This window comes from Notamacropus eugenii, chromosome 3, assembly GCF_028372415.1.
Source record: "Notamacropus eugenii isolate mMacEug1 chromosome 3, mMacEug1.pri_v2, whole genome shotgun sequence".
In the NCBI taxonomy this organism is placed as follows: Eukaryota; Metazoa; Chordata; class Mammalia; order Diprotodontia; family Macropodidae; genus Notamacropus; species Notamacropus eugenii.
Genome location: NC_092874.1, coordinates 68,960,620 through 68,985,567, shown reverse-complemented (window position 1 = coordinate 68,985,567; position 24,948 = coordinate 68,960,620). Strand labels below are relative to the sequence as shown.

General features: G+C 39.8%; 1 protein-coding gene across 6 annotated transcripts in view; it reads right to left on the bottom strand.

Moving 5' to 3' along the window:
* Positions 1–24,426, bottom strand: part of LOC140532851 (uncharacterized) — a 36,601-nt gene extending 12,175 nt beyond the window's left edge. Inside the window, exons 1-6 of one of the 6 annotated variants that reach the window (XR_011976699.1) lie at positions 24,189–24,382; positions 11,838–11,936; positions 3,630–3,749; positions 2,363–2,475; positions 1,447–1,525; positions 642–1,278 (exon numbers count right to left, since the gene is read on the bottom strand). The gene's annotated coding sequence lies outside the window, so the exon portion shown is untranslated. The other 5 variants (XM_072651834.1, XM_072651831.1, XM_072651833.1 and 2 more) reach the window with 5 other exon arrangements.
* Between the last annotated feature and the right edge of the window lie 522 nt (positions 24,427–24,948).

The window sequence follows — 24,948 nt, the reverse complement described above, 5'->3', positions numbered from 1 at the left end:
CCCCCAAACCTGAATGGGCCAAGTAGTCATTGTCTTCTGGGAATCTAACCTTCCTAATTCTAGGAATCTAGTTCATTATGAATTGGGAGAGCAAGCCCAGAGATTCATTTGTTTTTGCTTATCTATGTCCCTGTGATGACTAAGTAGCTTTAACTCAGACATGACTACACACATATTATTGACATGTTTGTGAATTTCTCACCCAGTAGAATGCAAGTTCCTTGACTCCAGAGATTATTTCATTTTAGTCTTTGCATTCTCAGGGTATAACACAGTACTCCAGGGTAGTATGTCCTTAAAAAATGTTTATTGAATAAAATCAACCTGAACTGCAGACTACCCTCCTCTACCTTTCTTCTCCTTTATCAGCTTTAAGCCCTGCTGCATATGTTCCTTTGCCATTCATAATAAATTCTAGCTATGGTTTTTTTTTTTTCTGCTCCCCTCTCTTACTAGGTCCTCTGTATTGTGGAGGTGGTTAGAGTGGAATGCAGACCCCTGAGACTCTAATTATATCCCTTTCCTGCCAACTGCTTGTTAGACTGAGCTCCCAAATGGCTTGAGTCTGTAGTGAGTGTAAGAATTCTTGTATTTCTTCCTCACAGAATTCTTGTGAAGAAAGTGCTTTACAGACATAAAAGCACAATATAAATATGAGTTTATATAGCAACAAACAACAAAAACATTATTATCATGGAGAAGATGAAAGAGTAGTGGGTAGTGCACTGGTCTTACAGTCTGTAAAAAAATCATTTTAGTAATTTATTTAATTACTAATTATCAAGTGTTTGCTGTATTCTAGGTACTTTGCTAAGCCCTGGGGATACAATTAAGACAAAAAAAAAATCGTTGCTGCCCTCAAGGAGCTTCTCATTCTAATGGGGAAAGACCACATGTAAACAACTATTAACGTGCAAGAAATATGCAAAGTAGATAGAAGGTGATCTCCAACGGGAGGCACTGGGGGGGGAGGGGGGAATAGGAAAAGGCTTCCTGTAGAAAGTGATAGCTGAGGAAAAGGAAGAAATGAAATGGGCCAGTAATGAAATGGGGCCAGTAAAAAGTTACCAAGTTACGAGGTCTAACTTTTCCTTGCCACTGGACTTTGATGGCTCGAGGACAGAATGAGGGACTTTGCACAGCTCTACCTCACTTAAATCCAATTCACAAGCAAGGCAAGACATCCTGCTGATGTCCTTTGTCTTCTTCCAGGACAGGAGATGGAGAGTTTCGTTTAAGAAATAACAAGTAAATCTGTGTAGCTGGATCATAGAATTCCTGGATGGTAGTAAAGAATAAGCAGATTGGAAAGATATGAAGGGACCAGATTGTTAAGGGCTTTAAAGATTTAACAGGGATTGATCTGAGTTCAAAGCATACCCCTTCCATTTACCCTGGAGGCACTGCAATACAGAGGAAAGTGTACACTTGCAAGAGTCAGAGTACCTGTGCTCCAGTCCCATCCGTGATACTGTGTATGTCCTTGGTCAGATCACTTAGCTTCCCTGGGCCTCAGTTTTCTCATCTGTGAAATGAGAATCAGACTTGATAACCTCTAAGGTTCCTTTTCTCGTACGATATGATATCCTAGTATTAACATTTCACACAGTTCTGTCCACAATAACTGATTTTTATATGGCACTTTAAGGTTCGTAAAATACTTTACATAAATTATTCCATTTGCTCCTTAGAACAAACCCGAGTTTGGGGCTTTTATTATTCGCATTTTACAGATGAGGAAACTGAGGCTAAGAAAGGTGTTTCGTTCTAAGGACTTTCCTGGTCCTCCCTTCTGCTAGCGCCTTCCCTTCCAAGGCTAACTTGTAGCTGATTTGTATATTTCTTTTGTATTTTGTTTCTCTCATTAGAATGTAATCTTCTCACTTTTATCCTCATCCCCGGTGCTTAGCACAATGTCTGACACCCAGTAGATGTTTAATAAATGCTTGTTGATTGCTCAAGATCCATAGATTCCTTTTCACTTATTGAGAGCTATCTACCATGATGGAATTTCTTTATTCTCCAACAAGGGTTAACATTCAGCTTCTACCCAATGGGGTGGAATAAAGGATCACCAGGCTCTGTATCCTAATAGAAATTCAGAAATATTGGCCAGCCACTCCAAGGCATTTTTAAAAATGCAAAGGAATCTGGTCAGTTTTTGAATACTCAGGATGAATATTAAATTTTAACCTTAAATTTCACCATTAAGTGGAATTTGAATGTGACTCTCATCCCATTTAGCAAGCATGCTTTCGTATTGTTCCTCTTCAATGGCACTACTGGCCTCAGCATGGTGACCAAAATGACAGAAGGGCTCCTCACTCCAATATTTAGATTGTTCTGTGTGAAGGAAACTTACCATTTCATTCCCTCAACAAGCCAACTTGGCCCCATTGTGGGAAGCTCATTAATTTCAAATGGAAAATAAACAGCTCAGAAAAGGATGGGTGGGATTTTGTCTTCCTCTTTTTCCTGTAAATTAGAGGAAAATGTGTTTTGGCTGAACGAGGGCTTGGCAAGAGATTCAGCTCTCTAAAGAAAAGCCAGTATTAAGAGCAGATTGGTTATGGCACCTCTGAAAGCAAAACCTCCCAGTATACAACAGTAAATGGTACACGTCTGCATTTGATTTGTTCCACATTTTTATAACAGACAGTTTTCTCTGATGCTTATGTCATAAGAGGGATTTCCATTAGACAAGTGTTCCCCAGGCAGCTGCTTATGGACCTAAAGTATCTGGGCACTAGGTTCCATTGGCCCACCCGGCTTCTTTTCTCTTTCTACTGGCTCTTCATACTTCTCTCCATCTGCTGTATCTAATTCTGGATTATAGAATCTGGGTCAATATTAGTCAGTGGCTCTACTGAGGAATTACAGAAAAGGAGAATTAAGAAATTTTACTATTCAAGATAGTAATAATAAAAATAGAACTTAAAATGACCTAATGGTAAACTATATAATCTAAAGACAAGCAAATTAATTACACATAAACTAATTACATCTAAAAATGAAGCCTTTTTTCATTTTCTCCCATAATATTTTCTCTGCACTCTTTCTCCTTTCCCATATTTATTCTTTTCTTTTTTTCTTTCCTTTCCAATTTTTTTCTCTCCCTTATTCCTTATACTTACTGTCTATGCCAGCCAGATCCTACCCTATAACTTCACTCCCTTTGTAGTCTATAAAAAACATATACATCTGTGAGAAATAGTCCTGGCTCCTAAATACCATAATTCCAGAGGGAAAATGAGTATGAAGGCAGCATAGATTGTGAGACTGTTATTCCTACTATAATCACCTAGAGATTCCTGTGCAAGTTTTCTTGATTGGGATCCTTCTGTTTTTCTCTATTGGTTTCTATGGTAGGAAGAGAGAACATTTCCCATGATGAATGGGTATGTCTCATTCAGATTACACTTGCAACTTATAAAGCCATTTTTGTATTTGAGTAGATTACTTTACACCTTATAAAGAATATAAAACTTTGAGTACATTCATTTACATCTTGTAAAAGACCTGAGGCCTTTAATGATACCTCATTTACATGCAAAAAAAGTCATAAGACAGGAGAGCAAATCATAGAAATAATGAACTTGATGATGCCAGGGTGTAAATTTCTTATTTACCTTTTCTCCACACATTCATCTGTGTGGACCAAAAAGAGCGACAGGGTTTTAAAGACTGTGAAACTTTGAACTCCAGAGTTGTTATTAAGTAAAATGGCCATTCCTTGGTAATGTCCCAACCTGCAAAGGGGAAGATTTAGGAAATGTAATGGATGGTCACCATAAAAGAAGGTGAGGTCTTTTACCACAGGGAACAATAGTCAGATCGAGAGGCTAAAGCACAAAGCTTGCCAGTATGATCTTCCTCTACCATCTCCCACATCTTATCAGGAAGATGGCAGGCCTCAGAATTAAGGGGAAGCTGAACTGGGAAGGTTTCTGCCAGTACTAATTATCCTAGGACACTTGGGAGCAAGTTAATGGTTCTTGCTCTTTCTGAAAAAGCTGTATCCTAACCAAGGATTGCAGCTGAGCTTGAATCTTAGGGTGATAGAGATTATGTTTGCCCAATGAATTCAGTTTGAATGAGTCCATAGGATAATAGGATCATAGATTTAAAGTTGATCAGGATCTTAGAGGTCATTAAACATAATCCCTCGTTTTACAGATGAGGAAACTGGGGGTCACATAACTAGTAAGTGTATGAAGCAAGTTTCAAGGCCAGGTCTTCCTAACTCTAAGTCCAGCACTGAGCATTGGTATAGTGGTCATGACAAAGGGTAGGTGTCTACATAGGCCAGCTTTGTCAGTTATCAGAAGTCTTTTTTTAAAGTTTTAGTTCATTTTAATTAATTTATTTTCAACACTCATTTTTAAAACTTTTGAATTCCCCATTCTCTCCCTCCATCCAGTCCCTTCTCCATCCACTGAGAAGGCAAGCAATATATCAATTATACATGTGAAATAATGAGAAACATTTCCTTATTAGCTTTGTTGCAAAAAAAAAGATGCAAGAAAAATAAAGTGAAAAAATTGTGCTTCATTTTAAAATCAGAGTTTATCTGTTCTTTCTGGAAGTAGAGAGCATATTTCATCATGAGTCCTTTAGAATTGTCGGATCATTGTCTTCATCAGAGTAGCTAAGTCTTTCACAGTTGACCATGGTTACATTATTGCTGTTACTATGCATAATGTTCTCCTGGTTCTGCACACATTACTTTCTATCAGTACATATAAGTCTTCCTAAGTTTTTCTGAAACCATCTTGCTCCTCATTTCTCATGGCACAATAGTATTCCATCATTGTCATATGCCATAACTTGTTCAGCCGTTTCCCAATTCATGGACATCTCCTGAATTTCAAATTCTTTGTTGCCCCACAAAGAACTAGTATAAATTTTTTTCTTTTGCCTATAGGTTCTTTTGTCTTTTTTCTACTGTCTCCAGGATACACAGTTAATAGTGGTATTGCAGGGTCAAAGAGTATGAACGGTTTTATAGCCCTTTGGCTACAAATTATTCCAAATTGTTCTCCAGGATGTTTGGACCAGTTCACAATTCCACCAACAATGCATTAATTTTCCTATTTCTATTCATTCCCTTCAGCATTTGTTATTTTTCTTTTTCTGTTATGTTAGCCAATCTGATACGTGCAAAGTGATACCACAGAATAGTGTTAATTTGCATTTCCCTAATCAATAGTGATTTAGAACATTTTTTCATGTAATTATTGGTAACCTTGATTTTTTCTTCTGAAAACTTCCTGTTCATATCCTTTGACCACTTGTCAATTGGGGAATGGGTTATTTTTATAAATTTGACTTAATTACATATATATTTGAGAAATGTGTCCTTTATCAGAGAAACTTGGTGTAAATCTTCCCCTCTCCCAGGTTCCTGCTTTCTTTCTAATTTTGGCTGCATTGGTTTTGTTTGTTAGAAGTCTTCTATTAAAAGCAATTGCCTTAGGAAGGGATTATACCCAATCACCTTAGTCAGATTCAAAGAAAAACCCAACTCCTGATGAGACATGTAGAAGACACAGAGAGCTGAAGAAGGAAAGAGTTTGAGAGTTACATGAAGCTTTGACAAAGGCAGCCACCACAAGGAAGATAGTCAGATCTCTGGGAGAGAAACTATTTAAACTAATTGGAACTGGAGAGTTTGGGGAGATAGAGAATTGTTGTTGCTGAAAACCTCCTTTGGACTACAGACCCCCTACCCACCCAAGATAGTAATTCTCTATCTCCTGTTTCTGTTTGACTGCTTTGCAGATGCCTAGCCCCTTTCCTTCTGGGCATGGGGAAAGTCTATTTACTTTTATTTATGTAGACCTTTACTTAGATTTTATGAAGGATATTAACCACAGTAGTTATTAGAATTTGTGCATTTATGGAAATGCAATTGGGGGAAAGCAATTAAAGGGAAAGCATCCTCAGAGAAGGGGTAAGACCTAACATTAGGGTGTTTTGCCAGAGTGCTATCCCTGGATGGGACCTCAAGGCTAGAGAGAGAGAGAGAGAAACAGAGTGAAGTACAGAACCTTTGATATGACTTCTCAGAGCAGAGAAAGAGTGTTTATGCTGGAAAACCGCAATAGGTAATGAGTCAGTGGTAGGATGAGGGGGAAGACAGCTAGGAATTTGATTACCATGATATTCCATGACTGCTACACCAATATAAAAATCTGCTTAGAACAATACCCTGTAAGACTTCTGGGTCACAGACATGTCAACAATTTACAAGACAACTTTGTTGTTTATCTTTGTTGTCTTAAACTTACATTACAAGAATCATTTAGAAATAATTATTCCCCAGAGCATATTATGATTCTTGTATCTTGTATGTATGGGTTGTCCTATGTCTTGCTGAAGTCCCATCCAACTCTCAGATTTTATGATCATTAATGTATGCAAGTGTCATAACTGGTAATATCTGTGAAGTGTAGTTGGGAATCCAGTAAAGGCAAACTAGAAACATTCACCAAAGTGGAGTCAGGGACTGACATCAATAGCCATTTAGGTGAGGGAACATAGATGAAGAAGTGTTGAATAATGAGCCACTATGGACACAGTTTCTTAACCAAGGCTAGTCCAGAAGCATAGGATATCTATGGATATCAGATGGCTTCTCTGGATCTGAGCCTGGAATACTGCTTTGGGCATTCACTCAGTACTCAAGGTCAGGGACTGTTTTGTGTTTTGTCTTTGCACCCTCAACATCTGGTACTGTGCCTTGAATATAGCATGCACTCAGAAAGGGCTCAATAACTGAATTGTACTGGATTTGGAATTAATCAGCCTTTTAAGCTAGCTGAACCTTCGTGACCCAGACTGACCAAAACTACTCAGTTGACTACTGATAGCAAGATGCTTAAAACATTTTTTGTCTTAGGTAAACTTACTTAGATTTTATTATCAAGCTAGTTTATGACATAAATGTGATGGGAGCAATATCCTAAAACCCTACTCCCTACATAAGGTAAGCTAGATTTTCCTTAAAAGGTATTGGAATTATCCTCAAGATATAATTGGTTCAAAGGACCAAAAGCTTGGGCTAGAACATCTCTCTGCCATGCTGACCCCCTTCTCTCATTATTGAATTCCTCTCAGTTTCCATTTTGAGGAAGGTGCCAGGCCACCCATTCCATTCCTGGATTTGCCTCTGACTTTCTGGACTATTCCTCACCTGCCTTGGGTCCTGGGGCCTTCTTACCCCAAAACATACATCAGTCCCTGTGACCTTCTTATTCCTTAGCCATGCCAGCCCCTTTCTCTCTTTGGTAAATTTCTCCTGGGACCTCTACTCTGAAGAGGATCCCAGGCCAGTAAAGTAATCTTTCATTCTCCTTCCAGCTTTGGACTGACTTTCTAGTCTTTGATGACATGCCTCCCACACATGGGTACCTTCCCCTCTCAACACCGCCCTGTTTTTCAATTCCCTTTTCTGTGTTTTTTTCATCCCCCATTATAGTATAAGCCACTTGAGAGAGGGGACTTATTTACTCTTATGTATGTTCTTAAGCATTTAGCATACCTGGTACCTGGTTCACAGTAAGCCTTCTTAAGTGTTTATTGCCTCATGAACATAATTCTCTGGTATCCTGAGTACAAAACATCCATGAGGTTCTTCAGGTGGTCTCTAATGATGACAGGCAGACCACCTTGGGCATCTTAGAATAAGGAGAACTTCACTGAGCCCAATCAACTCATGCTGTCCTCAATGTTTATTGTTATTGAATAGCCTTCTCCTACTGTGGTTAAGTAAATTTCTTTTTTAAATTCTTGGTTGACCTACCAGTCTCATTTTATGCTAAGTTCAGACTTAAACTACCAAGGGACTGACCTGAGTCAGGCCCAGCCCAGAATAACAAGAGACTTGGTCATCTAATTTTATCCCTTATTAACAGAGTATGAACTATTCATGGTGGGCAATGAGGAATGTATTCCTGCTAGTAGGTTACTTTTGAGATGGGGAGGGAAAAGAAGGGAAGAGCATTTACTAAGTACCCATCCTGTGCCAGGCACTGTGTTACCTGCTTAACAAATATTATCTCATTTGATTCTTATGACTTGTGAAGTAGGGAATATGATCCCCATCTTACAGTTGAGGAACCTGAGGAGACAGAGGTTGTGACTTGCCCAGGGTCACATAAGTAGTAAGGGGAGCTAGGTTCCAGGCCCAGCATTCTTTCCACTGCACTACCTAGCTCCCTCTACATCCATTCTAATTCTAATAGTTTATGCCAGAAGTGTCCAACACACCTGCCTGCCTTCAGAACTTCTAAGTGTGGCCCAAACCAGATTAAAATGTAATTATAAAATATTTAACAAAGTAAATAAAAATACAAGAGGATATAGATGTTAACATGTGACTTTTTAAGTCTGCAAGAATCGTTTGTTGTTGTTTTTCAGTTATTTTCAGTCATGTCCAACTCTTTATGACCCCTTTTGGGGTTTTCTTCGGAAAATATTGGACTGGTTTGCCATTTCTTTCTCCAGTGCATTTAGAGATGAGGAAACTGAGGCAAATAAGGTTAAGTGACTCACCAAGAGTCACACAGCTAGTAAGTGCCAGATTTGAACTCATGAAGATGATTCTTCCTGACCCAACACCCTGCACTTTATCTACTGTACCACCTAGCTGGCCCCTTTCAACTGATACCATTGGTCTATGCTATGGTACATTTTATTAAAAAAAAACTCTCTTGAATCTGAAAGTCAACTCACCACCAAGCTCACAGAAGACTCTTGCTTGGAGAGTCCTGAAGGGGGACTCCACCTGAAAAGTCCCGAAAGGGGGACTGGCAAAAACTGGAGCCTCCTCTCACATTGGGCAGGGCCTTAATCTCTTCCAGTAAGGAGAGTCCCATACCACTTTGGTTACACATCAAAATCTATTTGGGCACTTGACAAAAGGGGAAGAAATGGGTGCAGGCATCAACCAGGCAGTATTTCACCATCTGAATGGAATTAATTCTATTAATTTCAAACATATCCTTTGTTTTCTTCGAGTGAAATAATAAAGCGAATAAAATGGTGGAAGAAGTAATTCTTGTGAGTCAATGGTAGCCCTTCCATAAAGCAAGCTAAGGACGCACAGAGAGACAATGTGACTGTAGAACTTTTCTTTCTGAAAAGTTAACTCACATGTAAGGAGAACGTGCCATTTTCATTTTGGATCTGTGTTGTTTTGTCTGTTTGTTTTTCAGGCTTGCATTAAAAAAATCACCATTTCATAAGAGACTGTCAGTGGTATCATTTTGGCTCCATCATTTGCACAAATATTTTCTCCTACAGCCTGACTTTATTGTAAATTGTTTTTAAAGGACTCAATCCAAATTTAATGCAATTTGCCATTTGTCTATCTCCCAAAGGACTCTGACTAATGAGGGTATATTTGTAAAGCACCCTTCAGAGTATAGAGGAGAAAAGTATTATAGGAATGCAAAAGAGCATAAACACTGAAAACTTGGTTCTTTTTTATCTGGATGAAATGCTTTTCTCATTGTGTCATGGAAACTTTGGGAATTCGGTTTGTTTATGTTGCATATATTAAACTTCAAAGATACAACATTTCCTAAATCCTTCTTATCTTTTCAGTCTTGTATTATAAATATATCAACCTACATATTACTCAATAGATGATCAAATTTATTATTTAGAATAAAATTTTTATTGATATATTTTGTTTTTATATCACCTACATTTCCCAATGTATTTCTTTCCTCTTCCCAGAGATCTCTCCCCTAGAATAAATTTAATCATCTGCCACAAAGCAGCAAGACCAAAACATGAGTCTTTCATGTGGAGGAGGCTTCAGGATTTGCACTGGTTTTAGAGAAAGTGACAAAATTTCTCCTTCACTCCAGGGAGCATGAAAGTGACCTGGAAAGCATGGCAAATGGCAGCAGCATTAGACTGACTGGGAGACCAGAGTAAGCTTTCTAGGGTCCTTATGGTGAAATTTTCCATAGTGGGATCTAGTGGTGAGCCAAAGAGGATCACATGCCACCCCTCAGCAGGGTGAAGAAGAGTTCTAGGCACGAGGGACATCATGATACAGGGAAGGGACAATTCAGAGCCTGTGTTTGTGATGAGACTAGATTGGGGTACACCTAGAAGAGAGAGGAGACCCACTGTCTTTATCTACCTTTGCATGCTTCCTACTAAAACTCATTCAGATAGAAGACGGAGATAGATGAAAGAAAGCCTCTTTCTAGATGTCAACTGAATGCCAAGGCTGGACTTGTCTCTTTTGGTCATATATTTCACTTTTATATGTATGAAATTATATGAAAGGTGAATAGCTATCTAAGCTGATAGTTCTGTTTATTTAAATGCACATAGGGGAGACTGTGAAGAAAGAGCATTCAGGAAATGAGACGATCTAAATTGTGGATAATTTGTAAATGCAAGTTGGAGCTGCCAGTGGAAACTGACTCAAGAGCCAGACATTTAATACAGAGAAGAATAGGGTTTGGAGTATTCACCAATCCTTTGACTTCTTTCATTTCCTAATCTGAACCCATTTCTCCCCCCATCCTCCCATCCTCCAATATATTTTCTTCCTCTTTTGTGTTCATCTTTGTAATGAGGGCATAAGTTAATTTGATTTGAGAAGATCTTGCCAAGGATTTGTAAAATTCACTTTCTAAAATGGGGATAAAAAGAGTACCCGCCCCTTAGAGCTGTTGTAAGGATGAATGAGATAATATTTATCAAGTGCTTTGTAAATCTTAAAGTGCTACAGAAATAATAGTTATTGTTAATAATATTTATAAAAATAATAATTATGAACCAAAATGAAAGGCTTTCTATTTGCTCCTTCATTTTATTAGATTTGGCCTATTGCTCTAACCTGCTAAGATCCTTTTGGATTCTAATTCTATTGTCCAATATATTAGCTATCTCTTCCAGTTTCATGTTTTCTGCTAATTTGATAGTCATGGCTTCATCTAAGCTACTGAAAAACCATGATATTGGTCCACCAGCGCAAGGTCAAGGATAGCTCAGTGGCAGGCTCCTCTAAAGATGTCCGAGTTGATCTTGTACATTAATTGCTACTTTTTGCATTCAATCATACAACCAATTCTGAATCCTACTAACCATATTATTATCTCCCTAGACCTGAGCTTCCTCATTTGTAAAATTAGGAGACTGGGGTAAAATGGCCTCTGAGTTTCCTTCCAACTTTAAGCTTGTGATCCTATAATCACATCTCAATACATTGCCCATGAGAATAGTACAGGAGAAATTGTCAAAACTAAAGACTAAAATCCACTTATAGCACATCTGTTGCATTCCTCTGATTTATTAATCCAATAAAAATTCTCCCTCCCAAAGGAAATGAGATTAGTATAGCATGATCTGTCCTTGATGAAGTCATTCTGGGCTTACCAATTGGTGCTTCTCTTTCTAAATGCTTATAAACGTTCTCATTAATAATGTGTCCTCTAATTTTCTAAGAAATAGAAGCCAAGCTCATTAACCTATAGATTTCACCTTCTTCCTTTTTTAAAAAAAGTGGGTCATTTGCCCTACTTTCATCCTGTAGCACCTCTGCTATTTTCCATGATGTTTTCCATGTTGTTTTGGTGTTCTTTCGTTTTTTAAAATATTACTGTCACTCAGTACCGATATCCCCCCGCCCCTTCCACCAATGGAACTCTCATTTGTCTGCCTGATGCCTCAACCAAATGATCGATGGGCACTTATTAAGCACCATCTATGAGCTAAGAAACGTAATCAACAGTGGCTCAAAAATCGAATCTACCATGTCATTCAGTACCACAGAAAGTAGTTCATCAGAGACTAATGATTTCAATTACCTGAGGTCAGCTAGGTCTTACTCTCTCTTCATTTCTCTTGGTTGCCAGCTCACTGATAAACATTTCTGTTGTGTTCCTCCCAGGTCCATGGCCATTCTCCTTGGGAGGGAAAATAGAATAGAAATGAGGATGGAGTAGCTGAGCTCCTTAGTCCATCATCCTGGACAGCAGTCTTTGAGTCTCTTCTGAAACTCTTCTTGGCAGATTCTATCACTCTTTTGCAATCATCCTCAGTTACCTGCCTTTCTATAAGTGCCTTGAAAATGGGAGATGGCCGATGTGTCTCCTCTGCAGCTACAGTGATCTGGCTAATCTTACTGCACAGCTTCTTCCCCACCCCCCATTCTTCCTCACTGGAATCATTGTATCTTCAGAATTTTGGTCTCAAGAACTTCCCATCTCTCTGACCAACTGATCTTGAAAAATATTCAGTGATTGGTTCCTACCTATTTTTTCTCTGAACACTTTGAAATTTGCCATCCCTAAATACTACTACTACTACTACTAGTGCTGCTGCTGCTGCTACCACCATTTATAGGGTGCCTACTATGTGCCAGGCATTATGTTAAGCATTTTATAAATATTATTTTATTTGATCCCCACAACAATTCAGTAAGGTAGCTGCTCTTATCCCCATTTTATAGTTGAGGAAAATGAGGCAAACAGAAGTTAAATAGCTTACCTGGGTTCATATAGCTAGTAAATGTCTGAGGCCATATTTGAACTCAGATCTTCCTCACTCCCCACTGAGTGCTCTATCCACTGTGTCATCTAACTACCTCTCTTTCTCTCTTGTATTCCTCTCTCATGAATTCGATGATGGAGTAGTCTCTTGCTCCCAAGGTGGCTGTGATATCTATTTTAGCAATGAGTTCCTCCTTCTTAGTAAAAATCACATCCAAAAAATCATTTCCCTTATTGCTTCTTAAATTTTTGTAGGACAAAATTATCATTAAGGCAAGTCAAGATTATATTAGCAGCTCTATTTCTTCTGGCAGAAAGAGAGAATTCAGCAGATGTCTAGAAAATCAAAATCCCCCTATTGCTATTATATCACCTCTCCATACCAGATTAGTACTAATAGCTAGTACCAATAGCCAGCGTGTGTGTGTATATATATATATATATATATATATATATATATATATATATATATATATATATATATATATATATATATATATATATATGTGTGTGTGTGTGTGTGTGTGTGTGTGTGTGTAGTATTTCAAGATTTGCAAAGCACTTTACACATGCTGTCTCATTGAATCCTCAGAACTACCCTATGAGGCACATATTATTTTTATCCTCATTTTACAGATGAGGAAAATGAGGCTGAGGAAGATGAAATGACTTGCCATTATCACCTAGATAGTAAGTATCTGGGGCAGGATTCTAACCCAGATCTTCCTGATTCCAAGTTCAGCACTCTTCTCACTGTGCTATCTAGCTATCTGCTACCAAGATTCTACTTGTCCTTCATTTGATCCTAATAATGTTCAGCATCTTTCTCTTCCTCAAGTTCCTTGATTTCCTCCCACGATCATCTCTTCTGAACATGCCGTGCCACTGCTCTACCACTCCACCATTTTTATTGACTCTTCTTTTGAATATATTTGGAAAATCCTTCCTGTGACATATTTCAGTCATTAATCTAATAAAACCAAGTATCAGTGATGCCTATGAAGTCAAATGTAATTTAATGTGTTACGAACCTTAGTTTGCTCTATTTATTATCCACACTAAATACATCAATGCATATATGGAAATATGTACTATCATTATGCCCATTTTAAAGTTGAGAAAACTGAAACAGAGAGAGATTAAGTGACTTGCCCAGGGTCACACAATAAATAAATATCTGAGGCCTTCCTGACTCAGCACTCTATCCTCTGTGTCACCTACCTGCTTCTAAGCGTGTGTATATAAGTATGCATGTATAATTTGTACAGCTATCTACATCATAGATATCCAGGTTCACATAGCTAATAAGTGTCTGATGTTGACTCTTTTCATAGATAGTGCCTCCTGTGAATTACTGGACCCTTTTCTTGTTTTTTCCTTCAAATGTTTGGCTGATCTAGCTTGGCAGCTTTTTCACCCTTTAGTTTAAAGATCTCTCGGTCAGGTTTATAAGACTCCATGTAAATGTGTTTTATTGACTACTATTTGCAAAGAGCCCTTATTTTAAGCTCTGGTTCAAAAATTCAATTTCCATTCTCATACCCTATCTTAAACCAGCTGTTCATATGTTAAATGTGACTTTTTTGTATTTATTTTTTCCATACTTCCATAAGTACATGTTGTCTTTCCCACTAGAATATAAGCAGAGATTGTTTAGTTTTTGTCTAAAATATATTCTTAGGTGCTTCATAAATGCTTGTTATTTGATTGGTTGACTTCTCTTCTGCAACTCCTACTCTCAGCAGGCAATAATGATGAAATTATCTCCGTATTCTCCTGAGGTCTTCAGTTTTTGTGTTCAGAATTTTTTCATTTTTAGCAATGCTTTCTAGGTTCTTTCCTATATAATCATTTGTCCACACATCAATTGTTAGATATGGGCATTGGTCCTTTAGGCCTGACATACCTCAGGCTGCCATTTGTATTGTCCTCTATATATGCATTATTTCTGTCAAATCATCAAACAACTGCCTCTGTATCACTCAGCGGGGGGCACCCACCACCACGACATATCTTCTCTTCCTTTGACTATAACAACTATTACTAGTTGTTATCTCAACTCATGGCATCCACAGATACTGCAACATTATTCCTTGGAGCACAAGCAGAGTGCCTGAGATCGCACTGACTCACAGAACAGGTCCCCCAGATATCTGTTAATCCAGATTTAAATTGCTCTGTGATTTAGGTAGACTCAAAAGCACAGCCCGTAAGCCTCCTCTGGTGCGTTTTCCTTTAAATAATCAGCCAAAGGATACATTAAGTTCAAAGTGAAGGCATTTAATAAAAGGGCATAATAAGAAAAGTAACTAAATATCTCCCTCACAGATCTTGGACATACTCCCCCACAAATGCACGTCATCAGTTGGAAAAGTTGACACATAAGGGGACACATATGGAAAAACATATAACCAGGGAACACATGGAAAAACATACCTAGGGAACACATATGGAAAAACACACATAAGAAACACATGGAAAAACATATATAAAGGGAACACATGTGCCCATGTACACAGATGGTGTGTGGCATGTCTTAGGTGCTTAATAAATGCTTGTGTAGAAAGACACACACATAAGAAAAATGTATAGGCAGGGCATGTGTGTGAAGGAACAAATGTATAGGAATCGTGTGTGGCCAGCCAAGACACATGCATGGAAGGACAATGCATGCACCTGATGCTCCAAGGCTGCCAAGGTGGTTTTCCTTTTGTTTACCTCTGTCTGTACCAGGGCAGTGAACAACCACTGCATACATGGAGAGCTCATTCAGTGGAGGCCCTGGAACAAGGTTTACTGCACTTATGGCAGGCTTCTCACATTTTTCTAGTAATAGGAAGACCCAACATCTCCATTGCCTTTATTTGAGACTTAAGATTTTCTGGGCCATGCCTTGGGACAGACAGAAGCAAACAAAAGCCAAAGAACAAGGAAAAGAAGTCTATTCACTTAATTAGAGCTACCTGCTTTGTTTCTACATGGAAAGGGGGAAGGAAACGAGCATTTATATAGTGCCACTATATGCCAAGGACATCCATGCCTGCGATCTCCAGATGTTTCCCTGTACTTCTCTGACTTTAGTAACTGAGTTCTATTTTTTTCATCCTCTAATAGAGATTGGCTTTATAAGTTGTAACTTCTTTCAATAGTGGTCTTTTTGTCTATCTTGAGCATTAAAATTGCCAGCAAAATCATCAAGTATCCCATGAAACAAGGTGTCCCTTGTTCTTGGGTGTACAACGGAGTCAACTCTACCATCTCCTCTCTGGGGAGAGCCTATGATACTTCCAATCTCTTGCACTTCCTGGTTTAATCTATAGTGAGGATGTCACTCAGGATGTGACTCAGCCCCTCTAACAATGTCCCAGCTTGTTGGTTATTGACCTATTTAGAGGACGAGCAGTTAATATTTGTTCACAGTCCAATTTCTTAGCACTCCCTTTCCATCCCTTCACCATTGCCATTCATAGGATCATAGATTTAGATCTGCAAGGGACCTTAGAGGTTATCAAATCCATCTCCCAATTTTTATATAAAAAGGAATTAAGACTCAAGAAGTTTGAGACCTGACCAGGGTCACACTAGTAAGTGTCATAGGTAGGATTAGAACTCAGGACTCCAAATTCAGCACCATTGTACTGTGCTGTCTCTCTGCTATTTCTTCTGAAGCAGTGATGTTCCCTGCAGGACCTGCAGCCTTTCTGCACCTCTTTCTATTTCATTGGTTGCCATTGTCAAAGAATTTGTCATCTATTGAGCAACCCACTTAGTGCCTGTCCCTGTCACCAAACTGGTCCTTGAACAGAAGACACAGGTTATCACTTGAAACATGCCCACCACCTTGTTTCCAGCACAGTAGAATGTGTAATAGTTTGTGCTCTACCCACATGGTCTTTGAGAACTCAAGATCAGCTGCACAGCATAAGTAGGACTTTTGTATAGGATATTGTTACATAAAGGGGAGGGACTGGGCCTGTGATCTCAATGATCTAGAAAACTCCCTACCAATACAGATTGGGGTCTTCTCTGCAATTGGTCATCTATTAAAAAGTTGTCTAGAACCCTGAAAGGTTAGTGACTTACCCAGTATCATACAGCTAACATATATCAGAGGTAAAATTTGAACTCAGGTCTTCCTGGTATCAAGTCTAGCTCTTTATACACTATGGAATTTTCCCCAAATCTACCAATATATTAGAATTCATAATTAGGATGCAATAAAGTTTGCTTATTTTCTGAACTCACTGTGTCTTCTGAGACCATGTGGGGGCTTAGTCAAATGGTGTGAGACACACATGGTCTTAATGTGATGAAAGGGAAGGCTTAGAAGGAGGAAGGGTTGGAATACACAAATGTTAAATAGGAATGCCCAATAAATATGCCATAATCGGAGAAAAAGATTACATCTATCTGACACCATTTAATCTTTTCCTAAATAAAATTCTGAGTCTACCCATGGGTAAAAGAAAAAATTCTGCCATCTGTGAAGGTCAGAAAGGAAAAGTGGCTTGAGAGAGCCCTTGCAGCAATTATAAGAAGTGGTTGGATGAATCATTCCAGAATACAAGATGGAATAAAGCGACCCAGGACTTGGAAGTTGATGTGGAGAAAGACAAAGAAGGAGAAGGGTCATGGAGAATAGTGGGATCCAGGGAGAATGGAGAAAACAGGTCCAGACCTTAGAGTGAGTAGGAAAAGAAGGGGGAGAAGGAACCAATAATGAGGAAATAATGATGGAATAGAGAGGAACCAAAAAAGGAAGTGATTCTGATGTGCCTGATGATTCCGCTAAGGTACCAGATGGATAAAAAGAAAAAAGTCAGAAGAGCCAGAAGAAGAGCAAGACAGACTCTCTGATGGAAAGAGAACAGATCGCAGAGGACAGTTTGTTATCATCCTAAGATTCAGAGAAGTCAGTTGTAGGAATCTTGATCATAGTCTGTGGGAATGACTCCAAGAGACATTTTTCTAGGGATTAATATGCCAGGCATGAATGAGAAGGATGCGAGTTTTAGGACTGGGGCAATTTATGATGGATTTAAAAAGAAATCTCTAGAATAAAAAAAAGGAGAAAAGACTGTTGGCTGAACTTTACAGCTATGTCATTAAGTGGGCCAAGGAGAAAGTCTGTTTTCTTATGATTTAGAAATGAAATGGTTGCTAGAGATTACGTAGTTGTATTGTTCAGAGACATTGTGAGGCTATGGCAGCCAAATGAGACGATGAGCACACTTAGAGTGTGGAAGGAGTTGATACCTGTGTGAGACAATTGTGGCAAATGGCCTTTAGGCAGAGCCAGGGGGGCAGAGACCTTTCCCTGGAAGGAGGCAGTTGCTGCAGGTATCCTGGATAACAACAATGAAGATTACACTGTTATTTATTACTATTATTTAAATAACAACAATAATGTAGCTAATAGTTAACATTTATATGACACCTACTGTATGCCATGCACCATGCTAAGCACTTTATGAATATTATCTCATCTGATCATCAAAACAACTTGTGAGGTAGGCCATTTTACAAATGGGGAAACTGAGGCAAGCAGAGGTTGTTTTTTTGTTTTGTTTTGTTGTTTTGTTTGTTTTCTTAAAGTGACTTTCTCAGATTCACATAACTAGTAAGTGTCTGAAGCTGGATATGAATTCGGATCTTCCAGACCCCATGCCTGGAACTCTATCCTTTGTACCACATAGCTAACTAGCTATTGCTACTATTATACTGTTACCCAACATTTATGTGGTTCTTTAAGGTTTATAAAGCATTTTACAAATATTATCTCATTTGATCCTCACAACAAACTTAGGAGGTAGGTGATGTTATTAGCCCCATTTTATAGATGAGGCAACTGGTTAAGTGGTTAAGTAACTTATCCAAAGTCACACAGTTATCAGTTGTCTGAGGAAGGATTCCAGATTAGGTTTTTCCAACTCCAAATGCAATGCACTATCCACTCTGCCACCCATTTCAGGAATATTTGCTCCAGAGCTGTGAGGACCAGTTCTGGTCCTTAGTATGAATTCAATTGAAATGAAGAATGAATTAATTGAATGAAGTCTCAGGGAGAGACTTTGGATTTCAGGATCCAAGGTTTACTTTTGAGAAGGCTGCCAGAGATTGAACAGGGTGAAGTCACCCCAGGGAGGAGTTCAACCTGGGTACAGGAGAGCCTAGAATTCCACCTCAGTTGGCATACATTGCCTCTGATCCCATGTGACAGGGCAGGAAACAATAAAGTTGACCAATCCTCACCAGTCAGAAGCAGTTGCAACAGGCCCAGCATGGTCCATCCCTCAGTTTAGTTTACTTTGGACCAGAGGATCATGGATTTTGAAATCTCCACCCACCAGAATGAGGTGTGGAAGGCTACTGGCTGATTGAGGGCACCATAGGTGGGCAAAAGGAGGGCAAAGGTAAAACAGCCATGAGACCCTGGCGACAGGGATGACCTGGGCTGGCCAAGGGATCAGGAGATGTTGTGCCACATGAAATGGGGTTAGCAGAGGACAGTGAGGCCAAAGATAGCAGTCCAGAGCCAAGAGGAAGCAGCACATCAGATATCAGTGCCCTGGGGCAAAGTCCTGGTCATGCCACAGCTCTGATTTCATATGCATGTGCACGGGGTGTAGAAAAGAGGCCAATCCCAAAGAATCTTCCCAGACAAGACGGCTAGTCTAATTACAGCTGTCAGGAGGGAAAACAGTTTTGAGTTAATGGGATAGGAGAAGAAAACAAAGGGAATGCAGAAGGTATAAAAGGGAAAAATAAAGAGATGTTTTAAATGGAATAGGAGTCTGGTGAATGTGCAGCCCCCATTAGCTTGCTAAAAAGGTATTTCCATATGAAGGACTCTAGGAAGCTAATTCTGGGTGAATTGTGATAACATTCGAGAGAAACCCCATGGAGAAAGTATGACTGTTCTTTAACTGGTTCCACTTGGCCCACCATCTTGTTAAGAGGAGCTGTTTTCCATTGATATATGAGTGCAACCGTGGGAGTTTTCAAAATGCTTTGAATCATCTCTGATCCTCTCTTTGCTGCATTTACATCTGAGGGACAAGGGTGACTTCTCCACTCACTCCATACAATGAGCAACTCCTTTGAAAGTTTCAGAGTCCAAGAAAGTGAGCCATAGGAATCTGGGAGTCAGAATCCATGTTGGATTTTATAGCCAATATACCATTGATGCCCCAAGGAATAAGAAACAAGGGTCAAGAAGTAATTTTTGGCAGCAATCTTCAGGATCTAGACCAATGGAAGGACTTGTCTAGAAGCGATGCCAAATCTTCATGTAAAACTGGTGAGATTAATGCTTTGAAGGGACTGAGGTCAGTTTAAGTCTAACCTCCCCTTGACCAAGACTGGGGTGGCAAAGGGGGAATTATGCCTCTGAGGTTTTGGGGGAAATGTTTGTACATTTGTTCTTGCTCTATCAGTGAGTAAATATCGCTTTGTAAAAGCTACCTAGTTTTAAGTTGTCAAATAGAACTGAGGTACACATACCACTGGGCCCCATAAATGGGTAGAAGATAAGTGGTGGGGGTCTTGAATCAATAACAGAGTAAAGAGACACCTGTCAGGGTATCATACAACCCTGAGGGAGATGTTTGAGCCTGGCCCTGACAGAGACCATCCATGTTACCTAAAGAATACTAGGCAGGGTTCAAAGAAATGTTATCTACACACACACACACACACACACACACACACACACACACACACACACACACACCCTTGGGAACAGGGAGCATGTATTTCGTTCTACCTATAAGGCTCTTCCTTAGCTCCATCTCTTGAAAGGCTACTTGCCAAGGCCCCCTCAAATGGCATCTTTTTCATGAAGCCTTCCCTGATCTATCTCCATCTCTTCTCCCCTAGGACATTATTTATCCCCCTCTTAATCATGTATGTATGTGTTTTATTTTCCTTGTGAGATACAGAGTAAATTGCCTGAAGTCAGGAACCAAAAGTTAAGGGGTCACACTTAATGACCTCTGAGAGCAACAGCTGGCTCTCCACCTATGATCTTACATCTTCCTTATCTTCGTGTTCCTTGGCACCCCAGAGCCTTGTACTGTGTGTTAGTAATGATGGCAGCACATTAAGTATTTGTTGAGTGGATTCATGAAAATCCTAGAAACCATCAATATAGACTCTTCATCTATGAAATGAGTGCTGAAGTACTCTTCAGACAGTTTCTGGTGAAAGCCATTTGGCTGAGGTTACAGGTGAATTTAAGACTTTTTAAAAAACATCTGTAGGGTTGAGCAAATGGGAGAATTGCGTGATATTACCTCTCAGTCATGCTGAAGAGCAAACAAGAGATGAAACAACAGGAAATGGTGAGGGATGGTGTATAGTAAAAAGAAGGTCAGGCCATGGACGTGCTGTCCACTGTGTGCTGTTCGCTGCACTTGGCAGAAGGATAACTCTAGTTTTAAAAAAGTTCTGCAGCTGGGTGTTGACCGGGACAAAGAAAAGTACAGGCAATCTCCTACTTACAAACACTGTCAGTTCCAAAAGTTTTTTTGTAAGGTGACTGTTTGGAAAGTAAATGCATTTTCCCATAGAAAATTTTGGCCAAATTATAATTGTGGTTAGGTTTAATCAATGTCAATCAACAATTTTTAATCACCTACTATGTACACACACTATACTAAGTTCCCAGAATATCTCCAGTCTACTTAATTCATAATATAGTTGAAATTTATATACAAATAGTGGAAAGAAAAAATGTTCTGATACTCTGCTGGAAGTGTGATCTCACTGGAGTGGTTGTTTTCTCCAAGGGTGCAGATTCCACCCATTCCTACCCACCCTGTGTGACTCTCATTTATTTCCTCCAATAAATTTATCCCCAGGGGATCCACCCAACATACAGAGCAATTTCCTCCAGATCTCTGAACATTTCCTGGATACCAACAGAGCATGAGGACTGTCCATCCCTCATTCTAATCCTGATCAGCCCATCTTCTAGAATTGACCAGGGGGAGGAGAGAGGGCTAGATTGCCTTTGGGAAACCTGGCCATTAGTTTAATGGTCCAAAGTGCTTTCATAAAATGGAGACCCATCTTTTAAATATTATTAAATATAAATGTTATTCTGGTGATGTCGTAAGACTGGCTACAAGTCAAGGCATACTCCCTTCAAAGAAGTAAAGTTGAAGGCAATGGATGTTGGGTATGGTTGGCAGAAGGAGGCTGAAACTCGATGTAGATGAGAAACGGTGAGATGGATATCAGCAAAAAAAGAAAAATCTATGGCTGGAAACAAAAGGGCTAGTCATGTAGTAAGATCAAGGGATAACTGGGTGCCCTGCATGCTCTGCTGGTCCCTAGTTAGTATCAGGAAATCCACAGGAACACTCCCAGCACAGTGTGTATGGGGAAGGTGGAGCAGGGTATGGAGGAGATACTCTGTAGTGTGTTCATAGGACATGCATGAGAATCACTAGGGTGTAAGGAGGAGACATGACTGAGTTGTGATCTGCCCACATTGAGGAGGTCACAGATCCAGCAGAGCATCAAATTAAATTTAATCTGAAAGCTAGTGGATAGAAGTCAAGAAATGATGAAGGATCAGACTTTGGAAGAAGGCTAGCTTTCTCAAAGGCCCATCTGAGAATGCCCACATACAGGGAGGATGGCAGCAGGCATTTACTTAGTATGTAATTTGTACCAGGCACCAAAACTTTACAGCGATGGTCTCATTTTTCTCATTTGATCCTCACAACAATTCTGGGAGGTAGGTATTATTATTATTATCCCCATCTTATAGTTGAGGAAACTGAGGTAGACAGAAGTCAAGTGATTTACAGGGTAACATGGCTAGGAAGTTTTGGAAGCTGGATTTGAACTTGGTTCTTCCTGACTCTGGGCCCGGTGCTCTATGTACTGCACCAGTAAGCTGCCTCTCTGTTAGGGTATTGCCAGGTTCCAATAAGATTATGAATGTAAAATCACCTTTAATATATATTAAAATATCTTATTATTAACCTGCAGTCACTAGACCTCCTGTCTTCTACTGTACCACTGCTGGTTTATATAAAACCACAGAGATATTTTGGTATATGTTTAACAACCGAGCTCTTCAGGGAAAAAAAAATGTATGCACCCACCCTTTTAGTTTAATTTGCATTATTAGCACTTTCTTAAGTCTAGACAATCATCAAAACAATAATTCAAACCCTGATTTGTACGGACTGCTGATTTAAATTTAAGTGTCTGTGGATAGAGGCTGCTGGATGGGGCCAACACCTGAGAAGGGGAGGCTTTTGTGGGGCTTGGGGTGGAATCTCAGTGAGCTTCGTGTTTTGTCGGGGAAGTGGGAGACTGAGGGCTATGACAGCCAGTTTCTTGAGTTCTGTTGCTCTGAAGGCCAGTGGCTCATCATTGTTCATTGTCAGGGATTCTCATATCCATCAACAAAATTCATTGATGCAGAATTGCAGATTTATTTGTTTATATTGGCTCAAAGAGCTAAAGCATGTATTTGGACCCCTGACCTAGGTCTTTTGATGCCCAAACAGTGCAGTAAACAGGTAATGTAAAGTAGAGGGAAAAGTCCTAGATTTGAAGTCAGAAGAATGACTCTGCTACTAAACTACCTTGTGTGATCATGGACAAATCACTTTATCTCTCCGGGCCTCAGTTTTTTCAGCTGTAAAATGAGAGGGTTGAAGTAAATAATCTTTAAGGTCATTTCCAGTTTTAAATCCTATTGTTTCAAAAGAGGAGAGCTGAATGTTAACGACAGGAAGTAAAATGTACAGTGCAACCTAGAAAGTTGAAATTTGAGGTATTAGAGTGGAAAAAAATGGCGATATTGAGCAACAGAGAATGTGCACTGAAGCTACTGTTTGCCAGGCTGCTCTCCTTGTGAGATGAGCTGAGATCGCTGAATGTACCACCATTTGTGGTGGTTTTAATGATGGTCTTTTAAAAAAAAATCACTATCATTTCCTTTCAGAACAACCCTCTTTTGTAACAAAAAAAAAAAAAACAAAAACCCAAAAAAGGCAAACAAAGCAAATATCTGTGTCCGACTGCCACGCCTAGAGGCCTGAGGGCTACCCGAGTCTTACCTTACCTGTCCCAGGTCTTCGGTTGGCCAAACTGGATAAACGTATGAGAGAAGAGACTTTCCGGAGTCGAACAAGGGTTAGGCTTTATTCAGGGTCCTGGTTACATGTGCAGGGGGAGCTCTTCCTTAGGAGGGAGAGAGAAATCTCCCAAGGAGGCAAGATCTTACGGTAAGAGATTGGAAGTAGAAGTGTAAGTGGGGAGAGAGGGGGAGGGGAGAGCGAAGAGAGGAAAAACGGAGCCTTCTGTCCTGTCAGGGCCCCTCTGCGCTAAGAGCGCCTTCAGGCTTTCCTGACCCTAATTAAGCTCTCCGGCCGTGTAGTTTGCACCTGAATACCGTGCCTGTTAGATAACAATAGGTGTGCCCAGATCTGGGACAGTCTCGAGGGTGGGGATGCTCCTCCCATCACGTTTCTCACGGGAAGAGGCAGAAATACACGAGATAGCTCGGTCTCACTCCTCGATTCCCTGGTGTTTCATGGGGGGCCTCATGAGAACTCTAAGATTTAGAAGTTCCCACCTTTACCCGCCCGAGACTGTCCACATGGAATTGAGCTTCTATCCCCAACATCCGACAATACAGACCTCATTCTGCACCAAGGGTCCACCACCTTTCTACTGAGGGGAGAGAGGCTTGGTCATTCTCAGTCTTCTGAAGTGATGAATTGTCCATGCATCAATCAGTCACTAGGATTGCCACCAAGCATATTCAGAAATGCCAGAGAGTAGGATCACTCCTATTCTCCAAGTGGTTTGGTAAAGACAAAGAAGAACCATTAACTCACCGAGGGTGGAAGTGGGTGAATGTTTTACAGTGGAGAGTTTGTGTTATTTGATTTAAAGAGACTGTGGTCAGAATTAAATGAGAAGTGATGGATGATGGGAAGAGACCAAGAGTCCAGAAGGTTAGGCAGGCTATATTTGCATTTCCTCCCCTTATGTAAATATTGTGATAATTGTGGGCATTCACAACTATTTGTCTTAGCCCAGTTCCTGCTTGGGGTTGCTATTGACCTATCTGTCTCCCTCCTCCTTGTCCCCTTAGCCTATATCAGTAGCAACAGGAAGCAACGATGATGCTTTTGGCAAACCAAATTGAGCACTAGAGGTTGTTCAAGTTGGACATACTCTTGTTTCCCCTTGTTGGAGAAGGGTGTTGCTGGCTGCAGTGGCACTAGGTACTGGTAACGCAGGCAACCTCACAGCTCAGTCTGGATATGAGGGAGTCTGGAAATGTGTAAGAACATCTAAGAGAAGATGTAGGTCTCAGAGATGAGGTGGTGTACATATAAGTGGAGACTTTAAACATTCTGTGAATCCTTATTCCGACTCCCACTCCCACTGG